This window comes from Miscanthus floridulus, chromosome 11, assembly GCF_019320115.1.
Source record: "Miscanthus floridulus cultivar M001 chromosome 11, ASM1932011v1, whole genome shotgun sequence".
Classification (NCBI taxonomy): Eukaryota; Viridiplantae; Streptophyta; class Magnoliopsida; order Poales; family Poaceae; genus Miscanthus; species Miscanthus floridulus.
This window is the reverse complement of record NC_089590.1, coordinates 63607222-63629061: the sequence shown is the minus strand read 5'-3', so window position 1 is coordinate 63629061 and position 21840 is coordinate 63607222. Positions and strand designations below refer to the sequence as shown.

Below are 21840 nucleotides of genomic sequence, written 5' to 3'. Positions count from 1 at the left end.
TGGGACTGTCCTCTTGCACATCTCGTCCTTGCAAAGCCTCCATGCGGGCCCTCCATGCCCGCCGATTCTTGTCCAAAGGAGGAAAGAACCACATGGGGGTACGGGCAATGGGTTCTTCATAGATCTGGCAGAGGTACCACAAGGCTTTGCAGGCCACAACCTGGTAGGTGTCGACGAAGCAAAACCCGGTTGTGGTCACACTCCAGGCTTCAGTGAGGTCGGGGAACTCTTCACTCTTCCCGATGTAGACGGTAACCTCACACCGCTCGGTGCCATGCTCCTCATACTCACGGCCCTCATACTCGGGGCGATCATTGACTCCGAGCTTTTGCAGGGTGGCATACAGGATTCTAGGAAAACCCTCAATGTTCAGGCAGTAGGTACTAACCCAGGCTCCTGCCATCTCTGGCGGTGGTTGCAAGGAAGGTTGAGCGAAAAGCAGGCTCAAGGAAAAAGCTAAGTGAGCTAAAGTGCGCCGAGTGGTGGTACCAATGGCTAAACTAGGCTCTACTTATAAAGGCGGAGCATTCAGTGGTCCTAGCATGGTTCACCAGGGTTCCCGCACGAGATCACTACGGCGGATCGACCAAATTCCATGAGTTTAAGGTGAGCGACGTGCGATGCCATTACTGACTAGTATGACTATAGGGCAAGGGTCCGACCAGAGCGCAGAAAGGGGTATGGGAAGACATGGGTCACGACCGGCGTGAACCACGGGCGAACGCGAAACACGAAGCCATAGTGCAGACCTAACTCTAGAACAGGAACGAGTTAGTCGTGCACAATACGACATGCATGACACCTATGGATGGTGTATCTACCAGCAATACGAGCGCTACAATGCACCAACGGAATATGCATGAATGCACGTCCTATACGTCCTTCCACTGTTGCCAACATATAGGGCAACCGTTCTCAGATTTTTGGCACATCGTTCTCTCCCTGTAACTAGCCGATACTATCGGACTATGCTCGAGTCAGTGTACCTGCAGAAAACTTGATCAAGCCTATCTAAGTCAGCAGAGTGCCATCTATCCTGGATACATAACCATAGTAATAGGGCTACTTATATAACTTCGCATATAAACGCCCTAACTTTTTGCAACAATGGGTTGTCAAATTTTTATTTAGAAAAGGTTTTCGAAGCTTTATTTCCTCATTTATGCTCTGATACCACCTGTGGCAGAACCGCCTAATGTAATACCTCACAGGAGTGCTCGTCTTCCATTAGACACTAAGCACTCGAGGGAGAACACTAGATTACTCGGTTCCGTCGGACACACCCCAGGGGAGAACCCGAAAATCCACATTTTTGCCATCAGGATCACAAATGAGAGAATAAAGCTTACATCATTCGTAACCATTTCTTACATCACTTTTAACACAACAGCAGAGTATAATATTTATTAATATAACAGTAGAATGAAATCATATTATCAGAGTTATAAACAATTTAATTGAACAGCGAAATAGAAACATATGAACAGTGTTACAGCGGAAATAAACCTCTATTAATGACATGATGAAGTATCGACATATAAACTACGACAATAGATTATTAAACTTCCATTTATAAAAGCATTTGGCGAGAGTTATAAATAACAACTACGATCGCAGCGTAAAGGAAATCCTCGCTGAGCCCACCAGGAGGAATTCACACACAAAGGTCAGCTCAAGCGTCCACCTGTCACCTGCAAGAGGGGGAATAAAACCCTGAGTACTCAGTTGTACTCAGCAAGACTTACCCGGCAGGAGAAAAGAAAAGACTCTAAGGATATGCAAGGCCATCTGGCTTGTGGGTTTATTGCATTTGCAGGAAGCATTACTAAGCGTGCGTCCTTATGTTCGATTTTTATTAATAGCCGCATTGGTTTATTAACTAACCATTCTATGTAAGCACCTGTGCTACTTTCAAGCAGGTGGTAAGCAATCAGATTTCCTTTGTCCATCTTCCATCTTTCATCTTCCAGTTCTTACTACGATGCTAAACCGTAGACAAGCCATACTGGATAGCCCGGCGATACGCGAATCAATGCCCCCAGCTGGGTACCCCGAAAACACACGCCCTGCTTGTACCCCGGGCACAAGCAGGACCAACCCATCACTCTCCTGTCCCGGGTGTCCAGGTCCCCGTCCAAACTGGGGCTCCAAGCCCCCGCCCCTGAGTCCCGGACTCAGGGCGGCGCAAGGACCTCCTCCACCAAAAACAAACCTTGACAGTCGGTCTGGAAAGAGCCGGATCCACGACAAGAGAGCAACAAGCTTTCCAAGCGCCCATACACAAGTATGTGCTCGGGATAATAAGTCTGTGACCTGCCTAGAGTCATATGCACGATCGGTCCTTAATCGACTAGATAGGGAGAAACGGTGTAACCAAGCTATGACCCGCCTCTGCGGCGACATAACTTCTTACACCCACCAATACTCAAACCATATCCCTACCCGGTCACAATTTTCCTTTCCACCATTTTCATATTTTCCAAGTGATAGTAATCCAATAATATATTTCCTATCTCTCGCGAGTGACCGGCAATCACTCGACTTCTACCGGAGTCCTGTAGCATAGCAATCTACACGATCCTGTCATACTAGTAAGACTCTTGGGATGAAGATATATATGCAAGTGGTTTTATTCAACTCCTTGAAACTTAATGCACAAATATAATTTAAACTGCAGAAAGTAGGGGTTATGCACCGGGGCTTGCCTGGGTAAAATATAATCAGAAGTTAGCTTTCCATCATGGCGACATGATCTCCAAAAGCACCATTCCTCCAGCAACTCCCGATGACTCCGTGATCCATCATCGTACCTATATGCTATGCATGCAATGAAATGCAAAGATGTAATTAATCAACTGAAATCGTGACTTATATAAATACGCTTTACGCCGCTCAAGTTAACGAGCTAGATCTAACGATGGTCGTACCTAGGCTACACACCCATGTTATCGAATAAGACATTATTTCCCAACACTGTTTTTAGTTATATAAACCAAGGTGTTTCTCTATTCGTAATAGGACATTATTATTTATCTAGCAACTAATTATTCTAGAGCTACAAAATTATGGTGAGCGGCTAATATTTCTAGGAACCTACTGTAAAGATTTCAGATCCACGTGATTACCAATTTACCATGGAAAATCCTTACAAGTTTATATTTTACAATATTAAGTATCTCATTTTAATTATATAGATCCTAAAAACATCATCAAAGTATGTGAACGAATTACGCTAATAGGTAGGTTATGATTTTAGCCTAACAAAACTAGTTTGGCATTTTATGATTTTTCTACACTTCATTCTCAATTTTAGAAAGGCACTAAATTAACAAAACTAAAACAGAGCAACAAGGCCAGGCCCGGGCGGCCAACTCGGCCCGCAGGCGCGCGCGTGGCCCAACACAGCGCGGCGGCCCAGCAGCTGCGCGCGTGGCCCGTCAGCCAGGCGTGGCCCAGCGGTGCACGGCCCAAGAGCGCTGGCAACCGGCCGGCCCACCGCGCGCACAGCGGCAAGCCGACCCAGCGCAGGCGGCCCAGCGGAAACCGGCAGACAGCCTAGGTGGGGACTGACGGCCCACGAGCACGCCCGACCAGCGGCCTAGCCACGGTGGCCGTTGGCTGGCCCAGCGCTTGGGCGCGGATGGCGTCGAGTAACAGGGCAAGGTCACACACGCCCGACCGTGTGCAGACCGATGGCGGTGGCCGTTCACCGGGGCGACGAGCTCGCTCCGACGCAAGGATACGTACTAGAACCCAGACGACATGCGATGAGCAATAGGGGCTTACCATAGTCCTAGTCGCGGAACGGTTCAAGGTGAAAAGGGCTGGAGCTGCGCTGGCCTCGTGCGCAGCAATGGTGGCGCCGGTGCACCGCGACGACAGCGGCGTTCCTGCTGCTACGAAGACCCGCCGGCGAAACTGCTTCATGGCGCCGGTGCACCGCGACGACAGCGGCGTTCCTGCTGCTACGAAGACCCGCCGGCGAAACTGCTTCACGGACAAAGCCGTGATATCAGTGCGGAACCAAAACATCAAGAATCAAACAGAGGAAGCAAGGAAGGAGAGGAAACCATGGCCGAGCTCAGTGCGGCGCCCATGGTGGCCAGCGGCGACGGCGATGCTTCGTGCGAGCCCTCTGATGGACGATTTCCACCACGATCGACAGCAATGACAAGCTAGAGACCTTGGGCACCAGTGAGCGCAAGGAATTTGAGGGAAGCGCTTCGTGCACGATGAATTTTTGGAGGGAAGGAAGTGTGGCCACGGTGCGCCAAGGAATAGCATGCCCAGCACGGGACCGAGGCATGCGCGCCGGGATGGAAACGTGGGGTGCTGCGGCTCTGACGCGCTGCGGGAACGCCGGCGTGCAGGGCACGGGAGGAGAAGCAGCACAGAGGGCAAGGGACGCGGGCGACTGGAGGAAGGAAGGAGCGGCGGCGCTGACCGAGGGCGCGCGCGCGTGTGGAAAAGAGCCGGCCCCAGCGCGGGACGCTGCTGCGAGACAGCGCGGGGCCAAGGGGCGTGCGCTGGCAGGAGGGCTCCCCGGCTCCGGGCGGCCTGGCGCAGCCATGGCTGGGCGCAGCAACGCGGCCGAGCGCGGGCGTTGCGGCTCGGCGCGCTAGGTGAGGCAGTGCGGAGCCATACGCGGTTTTGGGAGAGGGAGGAGAACGGCAGCACGGCTCTGTCTGGTGATGCGGCACACGGGCGCGGCAGCAGCGGACCGGCGGAGCTCTGCGGAGCTCATGGGCACACGGGCGCGGGAACGCCAGTGCTGCAGGGCACACGAGACGAAGCGAAGTAGCCTCGGTGGGACGCGAAGACAGAGACGACAGCGGTTGCGGTACAGAAAAGGAAGAGGAAGGCGCTGGAGGCTCGGCGTGCACCAGAAGAACGAGTGCTGGAGAGGGAACAGCAGGACGTGGGCATGGCAGAGGCAAGGCAGAGCAGCGCGCTGGCCTCGGCGAGAGAAAGAAACAAACGAGTCGGCAATCATATGAGAGAGCAGAGTGGGAGCAGCAGCACGTGGGTCAGCCGATCAGATTCATTGCACTGCCACGGCACAGTTGCTGGTGCCTCCAATAAAAATAATTGGACAAGACACTCCCTGTCTCATGAGTCCGCTCATAGAGGTGTGTTCTGAATACAGACATTTTCTCAAGAAAATTGTTGTGGTGCAGAACAAGGTGCGGAACGACTGCGAAGCTCGGAGTAAAAAAAAGAATAGGCGCTAAAAGTTCTCACATCTGCTAGCTTTCTGTCACCTCCTTTCAATTTTCCTTATCAAATTCTAGTTTTCTTTTACCTAGTATATACGAGCAGTTCATCGACCTGTTCACTTAAGCTTTTCAAAATGAACTCCTGAGCATATATATATATATATATATATATATATATATATATATATATATATATATATATATAGGGAGAGGCTATTCAGCAGCCGGCTACAAAATAAGTTATTCTGTAGCCACCTCTATTTACCATAATTTTATATACTAATTTACCATAATGTCAATACATATTTACGATAGTTGGGTTACTATAACACATGGGAATATTTACCATAACGTTATAGTAAACCACTTAGTAAGGAGTTACTGTAAATCTCGTAAATTAACATAGTAATTATCGTAACTCAAAGTGGCTACAGAATAAGTTATTATGCAGCCAGCTATAGGATAGTAGTTCTATATATATATATATATATATATATATATATATACACACACACACACACGCACACACACATCGTTCAACTTGTTAACGGATTTTATCTTATTTATAAAAGTTGCTTTTCTTGCTTAATCTAATATAACAAACCGTTCGCTAGAATCATCGTTCGACATCCCTAATTATCTTTACGCACTGAGTAATTTAACTAGAGCGTTGATTTGAGTCCACGAAACTAAGTCACACAGGATTCGCTTATTGCCTCAAGTATGTTTTTAAATAAAAATTTTGATAAACTTGTTTCGAAAATTTTTACTTAGGCCTAAATCGTGGTGCTAAATAAGATCGTAACACCGGGGTGTTACAGATGACGCCCACAACACTGTAGGGAAAATGTCGGCGCCCACAACACTGCTTGGGTTCTGAGATGCCAGGAAGGTTGTAGGGTACTGTTCTGCAGGTGTATAGGGTTCGGTCCTCGGTATTGCGATTGACTTGAGTGCCCTGCCTTACTTGCTCCATCCATTTCCTAGTCCTCGACGAGCGGGCGTCCCAGGTCGGTTGGTCCTAGTCGGCTCTGATTGCGCCAGCCGGAGAAGAGCTGTAAGCAGGGGTTCGACGTATCCCCGGTCGGAGACGCTGGTCAGAGTTGGGAGCAGTGTTTGGCCAGACCTTCCGGTCGGAGAGGCCGTCCGAAGACGGGCTGGAGTCGGAAGCGAGCGTTGTTCCTCCTTAGTGAGGCCTTCTAGTTGGAGAGGCAGGCCGGAGTCGGAAGTGGGCGTCGTTCCTCCTCGGCCAGACCTTCCGGTCGGAGATTGGATCTCCCTTCTGGCCTATCGTTTAGGTATTTGGGCCGACCTAGGAGTTTGCACGCCGTTCGCAACGTTGTCTGCTGGGCCGAGCCTTTGTTGGGAAGCCGGTCCATGAGGGACCCCGGGTTTATGAACCCGACAAAGCTTATGACAAGATACCAAGAAATGTCATGTGGTGGACTTTGGACAAACATAAAGTCCCATCAAAGTATGTGACTCTCATTAAGGACATGTACAACAATGTTGTTACTAGTGTTCGGACAAATAATAGTAACACAGACTACTTCCCGATTAAAATAGGACTTCATCAAAGATCAGCCTTAAGCCCGTATCTCTTTGCCTTGGTAATGGATGAGGTTACTAGAAACATTCAAGGGGATATCTCTTGGTGTATGTTGTTCGTTGATGATATAGTGTTAGTGTACGAAAGCTAGGCGGAAGTAAATAGAAAACTAGAGTTGTGACGATAGACCTTTGAGTCTAAAGGTTTTAGATTAAACAGAACTAAAACCGAATACATGATAAGTGACTTTGGTGGAGCTGCATAGGAGAAGGGAGATGTGAGTTTAGAAGGTCAAGTAGTGCCTAAGAAGGATACCTTTCGTTATCTAGGATAGATGCTACATAGGGACGGAGGTATTGATGCGGACGTTAGTCATAGAATAAAAGCAGGGTGGATCAAATAGCGACAAGCTTCTAGCATTCTTTGTGACAAGAGGGTACCGCAAAAGCTAAAAAATTATAGAACGACGATTAGAACGGCTATGTTGTATGAAGCAAAATATTGACCTACAAAAATTCGACATGTTCAATAACTGAGTGTTGCAGAAATGCGTATGTTACGATAGATTTATGATCACACAAGAATGAACCGAGTTAGGAACGATGATATACGTGACCGCCTAGGGGTAGCACCAATTGAAGAAAAAGCTTATCCAACATCGATTGAGGTGGTTTAACCATGTCCAAATGAGACCTTCAGAGACACCAGTGCGTTGTGGAGTCCTAAATCAAGCTAATAATATGAGGAGAGGTAGAGGTAGACCGAAATTGACATGAGGAGATAATTAAAAAAAGATTTGAAAGCTTAAGATATATCTAGAGATCTATGTTTAAATATAAATGTTTGAAAAGCAGTTGTTTAAGTGCCTGAACCGTGACCAGGAGCTCTTATTAGGTTTCAACTCTAGCATACCCAATTTGCTTAGGACTGACAGGCTTTTTTTTTTAATGAAAATGATCGTAAGTGCTAGGGATGCAAACACCTGCTAAGAACAATGGCGTTAAGAGGTAAATAGGGAAACATGACTAGATTAAACAACACTACGATGCAATGTTGTTAAATCAAATTACATCCCGAATCTGAAACATGTAACCAAAATGAAAAATGAGACATACATGTCATAAGATTTGTTAACACAATTCTGTCGCCGACTGAACAAAATTGGCAGCCAACTCGAGTTCAACAACCCAGCACCAATAACCACTGAAGTCTAATTTGATCTAGATGTACACAAGAAATGGTTACCTACACCAGCAGCCACCCCACTGTAACCCTCAGCTCCAGCATCACAAATGACAGATTCGAGGTAAGTTAGACGATATCTTAAGGGCTCACAGAGATTAGGTCACAACAATTTTCACAGATCACGGATAATGTCGGCTTGAAAATGGAGTGCAATTACCTGTACACAGCTGAAAACACAGTACACAGCGCCAAGGTGTACGCCTTCCTAGCCATCCAGCCTATAGTTGCAGTTGCAGTTACCGAAGTTGCCGATTGTCCTGGAGCAAAGTGCCGCCGTGATTTTCCCAGTCATTTCCGTGAGATGAAGAAGACTAGAAGAGCAGGATCCAGATTCCAGAATTATAATATCAAGGAAAACGACTGTCATTTCTAGAATATCTGCCTGAAGGAATCCTTTGTAGTGCCTGGGAGAAATCTGGCTTGAAGCGCTTGTTAAAATTCAGCGCCATTGACCTGTCCAAAGAGGCAAAGTTCAAATATTATAGATCAAAGCTTGCCATGAAGTGCAAACTTTACCCCAAAAAGCTCCTTTTTGTGCAAAAATATTATAGGCGTGACTCCTGTCATTTATCATGTTACAAAATTACAGCAGTTTTAGTTAGTTTCTTTTTTTTCAGTCTTAAAAATCAAGACTTCAGTAGCTAGTTTACTTCCAAACAGGCTAGTAGTGAAGGTTGTTAAATGCACAAATAAACTGTTGACTGCAACAGGAAAACTAGTTGCAAAATATTGTAGCAGAGAGTAAAGCGCTCCTTTTTGTGGATGCAAGAAAGACCTACTGGGTTTATTTGTTCATATCAAAACGCCAAGGAGAACAAAGTAGAACAAAGTATAAAATCAATAAAAGAAAATCATTTCTTGTATCTGCTTACAACCTGCAGCTTAGCTTCCTCCCATGTTGCTCCAAATCCTTTACCAAGGACTTTTCCTCCTATTTCTACCTGAAAAAAACAAATGTAATTTCACAATAGTAAACTACAGTGAGCATGAATGCAAAAGTTCTCTGTTCAAGCCATCAGCTAAAATTGATTCTAAAAGGAGAAAAGCTACTTGGCAATGACAGCAACATAGAACAAATTATGTACACAAGGGTAGCAGAGGCAAGTTTTAGTTTTTCACTAAGTGCGGTTACAGTATCTAGATTTATACGATGTACCAGACAGATAGATGTAAGATGAATACATTCATCCAGATGAAGTACTGACCTGAGCACGAATTTCTTTACCCACTGAACCATCCGCAGATTGCTCTGCATGGAAATCTAAATTATACCCTTCAACCGTACACTGCAATGTACCACAACATACTTTAGATAAATGATTATAATTGTTCTAAAGCTGGTAATGTAGGCAGCAACTTACAAGCTCCTTAAGAGCAGCAAAAGAAGCACCAGGTTTTCTTAAAGTATCAATTCTGTCATTCATATATCTAGACTCATCTGAAGTGCTTGCAACTGGTAATGTGTCATATATATAACTTCCTGGATATCTGTGTGACTTTGGATGCCTATTAAAGTCATTCTCCTTCAGAAATGTCACCTTATCTGGGTCCCATGATAGAAATTTGTCTGCAAATAAAGTTCACATCAAAATATGTACAAGATTTACAAGAGGATTGATGTGTTCTATATTTTTCCACAGTTTATTGAAGGCATTCTGCACGAAGTGCAAGTTGAACAAACACACAGGCCTAGACATTCAGCAACCACAAGCTGACATGCACTGAAACATGATTCAACAACCAGAATGACAAACTTTGTCACGATTTTGAGATTACAATATAAACTATTTAGTCCACTACTGAAAATAAAATAAATGGTAAGTATCCAAAACCAACCCCCTGTAGTTTACATATTTGCAAAGCCAACTAGAAACGAACAAAATGGGGAGCCTGACATTAATTCACCTGCCAGATTTCTTAAGGATGTATCTGCAGCTTGACACTGTGCTTCTTTCCTTGTTTTTCCAACTCCTTCACCTACCTTCTCTCCAAAAATCAAAACCTGAAAGATAAAAAATAAAATAGGAACGAGAATTATGAGACAGGCTGCTTAGAGTGCTTTCCAATCAGTTGCAAAGTCAAAAATAGTTGGTCCAAAAATAACACAGGCTTTTAGCTATATATGCCCAATGCAATGATCAAGCACAGTGGAATGTCTGCTTTCAAGAACTAAAATTTGTAATGTACCTCCATTAACATGATCCTACATAAAATTTAGACACTAATACTGGGAAGAAGTAAAAATAGCAAAACTTGTAATGTACCTCAACGGAGAATTGCAACTCTGCCGTATCACATAAAGTTGATCGGTACTCAACCTAGGTGAACAAATACAACAGGGTAAGTTATCAGATAAAGAATAAAAGAGCTATCTGCATTTCCATCATTCAAACTACCTTAAATCCACACTTCAACGCAATTTCCTCTAATACACCTGGAATTTCTCCATATCGTGCAAAATGTCGTCCCGAATCCATATGGCTGCTTCTTTGCCCTGAAGGAGCATACAATTTAAATACTCTAAACTAAGTACACACCCAGAACATTCCAAGAAAAAGGAGTTTGTTACAGGAGTACATGACTTAGCTAGCAACAAAAGGGATTTTACCTAAAACGTGATTGACAGCAAGACCACATCAACACAATAGTATTGTTAACTTATAAGTGAATTGCCAAGTCTTCCCCATCAACTTCAGCTTTTGGAAACTGGTTGGTGCATGCAATTCAATATGGTAATAGGCCTAGGCACCCAAATTTGCTAGGCTTAACCTAGGTGGAACTACTTGACTTTGAACTTGAATGGTCTGGTGTTATAGACTCCTTTGTTGGGCGCCAATACAGGCGCCGACCGCGCCAGCCAGCAGGTCCCAATCGTGGCTAGGATGACCGGTCTAGGAAAGAGAGAATTAGGGAGGATTTTTAGGAGATTTGATTGGAGTTTGTTAGGGAAGTGCACCTAATCTATAAAGGGCACCTTAGGAGTGTAATCAGTTTTTATCGAGAAGGAATAAACCTCCCTAAGACGGGCGGGGTTTCCCTTCATGGTGGCGTCGGGCGATTCAGCCGGCGCCCGTGACAAACCTGCTGCCGTCCTTCCTCGCTCCCTCTTCGCTCCAGTGCCCAATCCCAGCTCCTCCTCCTATCCCCTCTACGCACTCCTCACCGCCCACACCACATCATCTGGGCATACATCCACACCTCAACTGGGCTAGGCCCAATCTAACATTCCAGCCAAATACAACCTCTTGTCATCTTGTTTTGAAATGAAAACTGGACACCAAAGTAAACAAACCAATAAAGTGCAATCTACTAAAGTAATGGTGGCTCTGAAAGGTTGCATAAAGCTTGCATCCAGAAAGATGGAAACACATCACAAGAGAAGCAACATAACCATCAAGGCTAAACAAAACATACCAGAAAAGGATAGATAAGCTGTAGGCGCATGGTTATGAAGTGTATGATGATCTTCACTGTGATGTGGCTGAGTAAATAAAACACACGTCACCGAATCATCCATAGAAACCTCACTAATAAAGACCAATTACTCTAAAGAAGACTAATTAAAATTCTGATCAAAATAAATGATCACTAACCTGAGAAGGATATCTCTGATTCTGATAATTGTATCTATCATAAGACATAGGATTATCCCCGATAGGGATGTATGATGTATGCTGCAATTGCTTCTTATCATACTGTACAGAATCAGATTCTAAATGAAATTCTGTTGAAACCTTGTTCAGGTTCCTAGGGTTCATCTCATCCTCTAAGCAAACCCAATTTCCATGAGATTGCACAGGAGGTACTGAGACTTGTGCAGGAGGTCCAGCAGGAAACGACAGTGCTGGATCTCTTGTGTCTTGACCATGTTGTAATATGAGAAGCCTTCTCCGAGTATCAGGATCCAATTCAGACTCAGGAACTTCACCCTCTTCTCTGGCCGGAGAACCTTGGGAAGGATCCACATGGCCAGATTGAGCAACATGCCATCTTAGTGAAGGAGGCTGAGGATCCAGATCATTATTCAAAGGCATACCCAGTGGTGGTGCTACTGGAGTAGATGAGGATATAGGTGTAACAAAGTGTTGGTTAGCGGCTACTGACATCAGATCGACATTAGTTGTTATTGGATTCGCAGATTGAAAGCTGGAAGAAGCTTCCTGAAAAAATTTCAGATGCAAATAAGAGTCAGATGTGATTTTTAAAGTGCTAAAAAAAAGCATCAGTAGAACAAATATGAAGTTATTAGTTTATGGATTATATTCACACTTTTGTTAAGCCTTCTCACTTGAAGTTGGAATGAAACCATATGCAACAGTTGCTAAGAAATATTCAAAGTTGGAATGAAACCATATGCAGCAGTTGCTAAGAAATATTCAGTTATTTATCATTTCCGTTTTGTTGTAGGCAGATAAAGATGATAAAAATGGAGTACTGCCATACAGAAAAAAAGGACGTACCCAGTGCAGAGAGCTCCCGCTCTGTGCGGGGTCTGGGGAAGGGTGTTAGTGGCAAGCCTTACCCTTGCTTGTGGAATGCGAGGAGACCGCGACTCGAACCCGGGACCTTCCGGTCACAGGCGGTAAGACTCTACCGCTTGCACCAGGCCCGCCCTTCAGTACTGCCATACAGAATGGCAAATAATTTTGAGGTATTGGTTGGATATAATATAGGTCAAGTCGGCAAAAATTGAGTACCAAGCTATGCATTTACGCCATAAAAAAAATGTTTCTTTGAAAAGTTTGTATATTCATTCTGCATTTCAGGCATAACACGACTTAAATTACAAAATATAACACATGAAGGATTAAACAGTTACATCTTGAGATTCGAAAATGTACAATTCAACCCTAAAAACATGTCCAAAATGTCCAATGGGCATAAATAGCCTAAGATATTCTCTACACGATGCTTCATTTCACAGAGCATTTGATTTGATTTGCACAACAGCACCACATTTCCTGAATCTACATTAACTTTGAAATTTATACAATTTAGCCAAGAATTCATAACAAGGCACTAAAAGTGCAAACCTTCATTCTCTTCTCAACCTCTGCATCTGCCATACCATCAAAAGCTAGTGGATTTTTGTTTACATTTGAAACAGCAGCATTCTCGTCCTAACAAAGAGAAAATTAATGTTGCTTGGTACAAATTAGGTACAAGGTGTTCAAAATTTGGGTGCAAAGCCCTTAATCCAAAAGAAAACTGGGTTTAATCTCCAGTATTTGCCTTTATAAAGTTTACCTCTGAAATAAAATAATTGCTAACATCAGGAGCAGGAATGTCATCCAATTCGTCCTCATAACAAACTTCAGTAATCCTTGGAATGATACCCTCATCAAATTCTCTGTCAATAAAATAAACCATAAAACTTTGGCTAAGGACAAAGGATTCAAGCTTGTTAAATGGTGTAGGTTACAGGAACACTAGTATACATGGCAGCAGTGTGTATTCAGTTTAGCCAGGACAATGCCATGACAACTGACTACTTAGAAGGTCATATAGGAAAATAAGTATATTCTTACTTGAAGAAACCACCCCTAACATTGCAAGCAACATTCCGTGCGACGCATAGAACTGGAATAGGGAAGTTTGCTTGAAAGTTAAAAGACAAGGTGATACTACCCTCAGTAGCTCATTAAGTAAAATAGCTTTATGTTTGTATAGTAAAGTTCAGAAAAAACCTTTACCTCTGCCTGGGGAGCATAATATGGAGCAAATGCTGGAACAACGTGAACTCTACGTTGGTCCCTCTCATCCCAAACTTTCAAACGGTCATCAATGGCAAGGGCCATTCCAGGGTGACAAGATCCATCATGGAATACATTTAGCAAAGACTTTCTTGACCCTAGATGAATAGATTTAGCATTGACTCAAAAGGATGGAAAGATCAAAAGCAGTTATGTCCATGCACATGGAAGTGCATAGAAGAGAATGACCCTATCGACAAAGTCAGCAACGTACAAACACAAAATGGCATGATGCTCCTTTTATACTTGTACTGTTTGAAAGAAGGATTCAAAACATACCAGATTTGACACATACAAGTCAAGAAGTTGAACGGAGTTTATCAATTTTGAATCTGGATCAAGCAACCTCCACATTTCCAAAGCGTAGTCCCTCTCAGCCATTGTGCACACATAAACCTCAAAACATTTGCGACCTCTTGCAATTAAGTAGCTCCGAAGGTCGTCCCATGCAGGTCTTAACCGCACCAGAACACTAGTATCTCTTATCTAAATAACAAAAAGGAAAGGAAAATAAACCGTGCAGTCTACCAGCATGTAAATGTAGTTGAATCAAAGCCGGATCGAGACAGGTTCACTAACAGCAAAATAAAGTTTAGGTCAGCCAAGAAAAAAAAAGACAGGGTTAAAAATTTTGTTGGCCCATATGCCAATACAGATTGATTCAAACACATAAACCAAATGTCCAAAGCATGAACTAGTAACATCGTTTCAGTCAAGTAAAATCAGGTAAATCGCGTTAATATTAATATGGTCTCCAAATTGGCATTTTCGTATGAAAAATTTCTGCCATGTAAATCAGGTGAAACAGGATGTCTATAATATGTTAAATTGTTAATTTTGATGGCAGTATGGCACATTTCAGTTAAAAAAGCATCATGCAAAAACAAACTGAACAAGGTAATATGTTACTACACTTGCCAAAAGTGGTGATTAATAATATATGTGGAAGTATCGATCATCGCATGGTTTTAGAACAAGTCAGAGTTATTAGTTACTTACTGATGGATTTATACGTGTCAAGATAATATTTTTCTCGTGCAACCTAATAATCGGGCGTGTCATAGGTTGTTGATGATTATCAGCTAAGGGTGGAATGACCTCTGATTGTACTTTGTACAATTCTCCTCCATCAGTAACCTGATCACTTTCTATATACTGTTTTCGGATAGACTTGTCTTCTTGGTACCTCTTGATCTCCGCCAACATACCACTAATGCGCTGCGGATCAGTCTCGTTATTCAATTTTCTCTGAATAGCATCTATCTTGTCTTCAAAAGATCGCGTGGTATTGGCAACAATTAATGTTTCATCAAGGTCAAACACAATACCAAGGCATCGAAGATTCAGCATACTCAGGCAAGAATTATACAAGCCCAATGGCACTTTAAAGCCCCAAAAACATGCACCATATGGCATGTTTCTCTTAGAAGTCATCGCCACTAAGTGTATCTCTTCTGCTCCAAGTGGAAAAACAGCCGTCTGCGAAAACAGTGAATTAAAGAGAACAAGATGAGAGAAGGAATGAATGCTTTCATATTAGGGAAAGAGTGCAAATAGAAGACTTATTGCACACAATACGCATGGAAATTCACAAGGCGCGTATAACAATCTACAATAGATGAACCCAGCTTTTCAATGTATCATGTGCCTGGTTGATCTAGTACAGAAAATAGTACTATGTAGAAAGGAAAATTCAAACAGTATGTTTTGTTCTTAATTTTTGTAGTGTTAATCAGATGAACACTATCTATAGCCAAAATAATTAAACAAACAAATAGAACAGAAATTTGCACAGCAGTATCAATACTGATAAAAGTGACTATATATAGGAACACATGTGCTCTTTAAATAATTTGGGTCCGGTGAAATCAAGCATTCAAGCTGCACATTAACTTTCCAGCAGATAATTTCCATGGACAATTAAAGCAAGCTTCAGTCATTCCTCAAATACATCTGTTGCTATGTGGAGTTCAGCTGTCAGAATCAACAGCTGCTTCAATAAAATTCTGATGGCAACTAATCCAAAGTCCCAAGTCAAGAACTGCTGAATAGCAGCAAACTCTTCATAATCTCTGGCATGCCTTAGCAACCAATGTCCATTCAAGAGCTCAATTCATATGTTTGATGTTCGCTCCATTTTTTAAATATGAAACACTGTTCCTGAAATCTCATCCCCATAGAGCAATGTCAGGCCAGGTTCCGCATTTGCATTTGTTCCATCACTTGAGATCAAGTTAAAACCAAATCCATGGTCTACAAAACATCATACAGAAACTGAATTCTCATGCAAATTCCAGTCGTTATCATTAATATGTCACATCTTTGCCAAAAGAAAAAAACTAGCACACATATCAACAGAATTGTCCGTGCGGCATTACAATAATCATTAATGCAGTAAATGTTCCAATAATACTTTTTTGCTAGTTTTCTTGGGCAAATTAAGACTCCTGTCTGGCTAAACTAGTCCATGTAAATGTAAAGTTCAAAGAATCAAAGGACTAATTCGTTCATTTGACTGTCCCATTAGTTCTGATTGAGCTTTTGATTGTTTTTCTTTGTCAGGAATGATTCGCGTATATACCTTGTTATCCTTGAGACAAGTGGTGTGCATGGTGACGAGCGGCGGCGGGGGCTCGTGAGCCGTGGCAGTGGACTTCGACTCCATCACGAAGCATCGGGCGCCGGCCGCGACGACGTGAAGCACGGCGAGCGGCGTGCACCGCTCGCTGGCCGGGGGCAGCCGGTTCACCCGGATCTCGCGCGCCCACGCCAGGTCCGTCTGGCCCTTGGGCCACACCTCCACCTCCCCAACAGGGGTGTTCCCGTAATAAACCAGCGACTTGATCATGTCCAACGCACCGCACAAAAACAAATCCGTGCGGTTCCAGAGATCCAAATCCCTCGGGTCAGCAGAATCTGTTACGCACGTCCACGCACCGGCAGATCTGTTCTTATCAAGTCTCCGGAACCAGTAAGAATTCAGCAATGGACAGATGAGCGCGTGCTGCTGCGTTATTGTACTTCTTCGGATCACATTCGAGTTCTTCGCAAATTACGAACTGATTTGGTGCGCCAGGTAGGTTTGAGGGTGGGTTGACGCAGGTCACGCGAAGCCACAGCAATGGCGGCGGTGGAGAGCTCGGGGAGAAGGGAAGGGGCTGGAGGGAGGGGGCGTCTGATCAGATTCAGAGTACCATTCATCCACGGGTGGCTCAGTGTTGTGTTGGGTTCGTGAGGGACATCAACAAGTTTTATTACCACTGATCCGCCGGTGGTCTGATGCTAGGTTGGTGAGAGATAAGAATGCTAGTTTTTATTTATTTTTTATTTTTTACGTTCGGCTTGGTGCTAGGTTGGCGAGGGAGTACCATTGATCCAGGGTGGCTCGATGCTGGGTTGATGAGGGATATCAACATGTTTTACTACCACTGATCCTCCAGTTATCCAGTGCTAGGTTAATGAGAGAGAATGATGCTAGTTTTTTCGTTTGGCTTGGTGCTAGGCTAGTGAGGGAGTATTAATTATGATTATGAAATAAAGTTTGTTAGTCTATCATAAACTATTTCTCTCCCTTTTGTCTGCTCGTCAGCTCGTTATCTAATCTCCATCTTCACTCCTCACGCAACCCATCCCGTTATCTAATCCTCGTCCTCAACCCATGCCGCATGACTCGCGTGCCGCATCATGCCTGCCTCCCACTGTTTGTCAAGCTCCCTCCAACCTTGTTCCTTGCTCCCTCCCCCTTCCCTGCCTCCAAGCTCCCTTTGACAGGAGGCCCCGCGTTGAACATTGTGCCACCAGAGCACCCAGGGCATCGAATGATACCCAGGCCCCTGGTACTCTAGCCCCCGAACAAGGACTCCAGGGATTGGAGCTCATCCCCACAAAGGGACCGTCCTACGGGCCAAGGTCTCTCCTTGCAATAGGGGTCGAGGCCAGGGCCGTGGCCTTACCAAAATCCGACGCTGAAGACCCCAACAGTATCCGCATCCGGCGGTCGAGTGAGTCGCGGGGGATGAATTTGTCTGACTCGATCGTTAGGTCCTCTTATCGGATATAATCCCACATGGCATGGGCTCGAGCTTTCAACAGTAGGATGCGACGCGCCATGAACATCCTAATGACCATAGGCCTCATTAGCCCCCGGTCCTTTAACCACCCGATCGCATCCAACAGTGTCTTGGTCTCATGCGCTTCCGTACCGCTTTGGAGGCTGAAAGCCCTAGTTTAGTTTTGGATAACTGATGAAACCTTGGGACTAATCCTTGTGCTAAGTGTGTAGACATAAAAGGATGGTCTCATGCCAAGTTGTGGAGCAAGAGGAAGATCATGATGGATGGTGATGACCAAAAGATGATCGTGCTAAACTTGGAAAAGAAGAAAGAGAAAAACAAAACTAAGGAGATCAAGGTAAAGGTATAAGATATATTTTGTTTTTTGTGATCAAGACACTATAGAGAGTGTGATCACGTTTAGGATCGATAGCCGTACTATAAAGAGAGGAAATCTTTAGCTAAGCAGTTATCGAGTGCCACTAGGTGACATGATTCTTGCAAATGCATTTAGGAACCCTGATGAGGACATCACTCCTTTGGATGTACCAGCTGATCCTCCAACCGTCATGCAAGGTCCAATGACCCGGGCTCGAATGCGTCAACTCAATTTATAGGTGAGCTCGTTCTTAAGCGATCCTTTTCATACTTTTGAGAATAGACTACTACCTAATGATGTTATCTTACTTAGAAACATTGGAGAGGGTCAAGAGGGACTAATAGGACGTGGAGGAGGTGATGATGACCAGTAAGGACGTCCAACACAAGCCGGAGGCCCAGTCCAACACGAATTCGAGTCTGCCTCGGCCTCTAGGACCAGTCTGCCTTAAACTGGTCGCCCAGGACGCATCCGGACTCCGTTTTCGATGATCCACATATGGATGAAAAGCTAATTTGATAAGGAAGCCAATCCAAGTGGTTTCACGTCAAAATCTATTCAGAATCAATAGGAATCATCAAAACAAGTCAGCGTCCAGAATCTGCCAGGGTGCTGCGACACCGTCTTTTGATCCGTTGGACCATGTATCGAGTTTGGGCCCATTAGGGGTGCGTCCAGGGGTCTTGCATGACCCTAGAGTCTTCATAAACAGCCGCCGCCCCTCCATTAGGGTTTGGGTTTTGCTTAGATTATTCTGTCAAGAAATAGTTTCGCCGTTCTTCGGTTTGTGAGACCCCAACTCATGAGATCAATCATTCATCTGCAATTTGGTTGCTTTCTTTCTCGTTCTTGCTTGTGTTCTTCGTTGCACAGGCAGGGATTAGCCTTCTTGGTGAGGTCAACCTAGTCCATGACTTGGTTGATAACCAGAGGAGCTGTGGTGCTAAGATTGCAGGGTTCGATCTTTCGATCTAAAGCCGGATCGGTATGTCATTCTCCGCCACAACGATAGTTACCATCACCTGACGGAAGATCGGGATCCCCGTCTCCATTAAGTGGTAATCAGAGCTAAGGTATACCGTCAGGTTCACTTGTTATTCCCTAGTTTGAGTGATTCGTATGCGTCCCATAGTCCAGTGCCATACTCGTTTTTCCTATCCTAGAACCTTCCGCGTCATAGCCTTTGCATATTTCAGTTTCAGAGTCCGTCGTGTTGAGTTTGTGTCCTGGTCGAGGTCTTGTTGCTGGTTAGATCGTGTTAGAGTCTAGTTCGTGTGTTTCCCCCTATCGTTTCCATCAAATCTTGGCTGTTGTGACCAATTTTGCACACATTGTTCCCGTTTTGTCCTCTAATTCGGAGCCAATTCTTAAAACTGGTCTAGTTTTCACATACGAACTCTGTTTTCGACGTTCCATATATGCAAATCGATCAAAAAAAATTTCGGATCCGTCCATCCCTGCTTTATCGAGGTTTGGAATTTTTAGATTGGCCAAAAAGTGGTCACAAGATCCTCGTTTCGTGGTCACAAGGTTTTTGTCAATTTTCATCCAGTTTTCTGAAAATTCCGCAGGCCACGTCTTACACTTGTTTGAGCTTATATTTTCTGTGGTTACTGCTTTTGTGCTCCTAAGTAAAGGAAAAATATCAAAAAAATAAAATAAAAAAGTTAAAATTTCTAAAAAAACAACGACAGCCCCAAAAATAAAAAAAAAAAGAGAGGGACAAAAGAGGAATAATATATAGAGGAGCACATAGAGAAGCCCAAAGTGAGCTGTGTTTGTGTGTGCTGTCTGGTTCCTTATTTGTGTTGCTGTTTCCATCCACCATACTTATTTTTCTCATACCTATCACCTTGCTATCCACCATACTTTTGTCACAACCTGGTACTTGCAACATTTTAGACCAGCAACGAGAACAAGTACTTTGGACTATAATTCAGCATTACTTTCTGTTACTGACTTGTGTGCCAGATATACATATTACTCTTTGTTTGCCTTCCAAGCTCCACAAATTTTTCAGATCAGTACAGACAAAGGGCCTTGCAATCTTGGTACCACTACCTCACAGGTATCATAAACCAGCCGCCGGTTGTACCGCCCACTACTTACGTTGGTAAGAACTTGGTAAGAGCTTGGTAAGACGCTTCCACTTGCTGTGAAAAGTGATATCACTACAACCACGTAGTCATTTGCTAGGAATAACTTTCACCTATTTGTTTCTATTTTTGTGTTTTCAATGGCAGGAGGTGAACAGACTGTAGATAACAATCCTAAGGGTTTCAGCGAGTGTGTCAGCCAAGAGCAACTACAAGCTATTATAGAGGATGCCCAAAAAAGAATGAATGAGGCTGTCAGGAAGGCCGTCACTGACGCACTCATTGAACTCAACATTGACAATAGCATGGAGAGATTGGACAAGCGAATTTCCACGCTAACCGACAAGGTTACTGAGTTGGAAACCTTTGTAGCGGGCAACAACGACGTTTCCAACAGCAACACTGATGGTCAAGACACGGTGCATGATGCCGCTGGAAACATAGGTCGAGCAGCTATCCGGCAAGAGAGATTACGGCAACGTCTACGCCGCAACACGACAGGTATGGGTGGTGTCCACCACCACCACCGTCAAGGTAATAATCACCGTGTGCCCAATGATCCTTATGCTAAGATTAAGTTCACAATACCATCTTTTTCGAGTCATTATGATGCTGAGGGATATCTTGATTGGGAGATGATGGTAGAACAAAAGTTTAGTGCCCACCTTATACCTAAGCAGCATAGAGTTAGACAAGCTACTAGTGAGTTTAAGGATTTTGCCATTATTTGGTGGAATGGGCTAGCTGCACAGGATGCTTTACCTGGTACATGGGAAGAACTTAAGGTAGTTATGCGTGATCGTTTTGTTCCTCCTTCTTATCATAGAGACTTGCGTAAGAAATTGATGCGTTTAGAACAAGGAGATAAATCTGTACAGAATTACTATGGTGAGCTCCAAAAGGGATTGATGCGCTGTAGTGTTGTAGAGGGAAACAAAGATGTCATTTGTCATTTTTATTCTGGTTTGAGGCGTGACATTCAGGACATTGTTGATTATAAAGAATTTAACACTGTCAACCAGTTGTTTCAGTTTGCTATGCTTGCAGAAAAGGAATTGCAGGGGCGTGAACAGCAGGGCAAGAGCAAAGTCAACACCAGCACATACACGCCACGCTCGGCACCATCTTCGGGGCTGACCAAGCCAACCACTTTTTGGATGCCTCCACCAGCGAGCAAGTGACCAATAGCCTCTAGAGTTTTCGCTACACCTAAGACACCTCCCGCGCGACCTTCAGATTCAGGTAAAAATTCTTTGCAGGTGCCTACCAAGAGGTCCTCATCCGTTGCATTGACAGGACGCACTTCAGGTATTCAGTGCCACCGCTGCCATGGCATTGGCCATGTGCAGAAGGACTGCCCAAGTCAGCGGGCATATATTGCTACAGAAGATGGTTACATCAGCACCTCTGATATTGAGGATGAAGAAGACCAAGATGCAGATGAGAAGGACGACGAAGTCCTTGGTGACGAGGCCACGGCGTCCTATAGGAGCATTATTGTACAGCGGGTGCTCAGCTCACAAGTCCAGTAGCCTGAGAAGCTACAACGC

At 44.2% G+C, this 21840-nt stretch overlaps 1 pseudogene; it reads right to left on the bottom strand.

Moving 5' to 3' along the window:
- Positions 1–7881: 7881 nt before the first annotated feature.
- On the bottom strand, positions 7882–16985 carry LOC136490983 (RNA polymerase II C-terminal domain phosphatase-like 1; annotated as a pseudogene).
- Positions 16986–21840: the final 4855 nt, after the last annotated feature.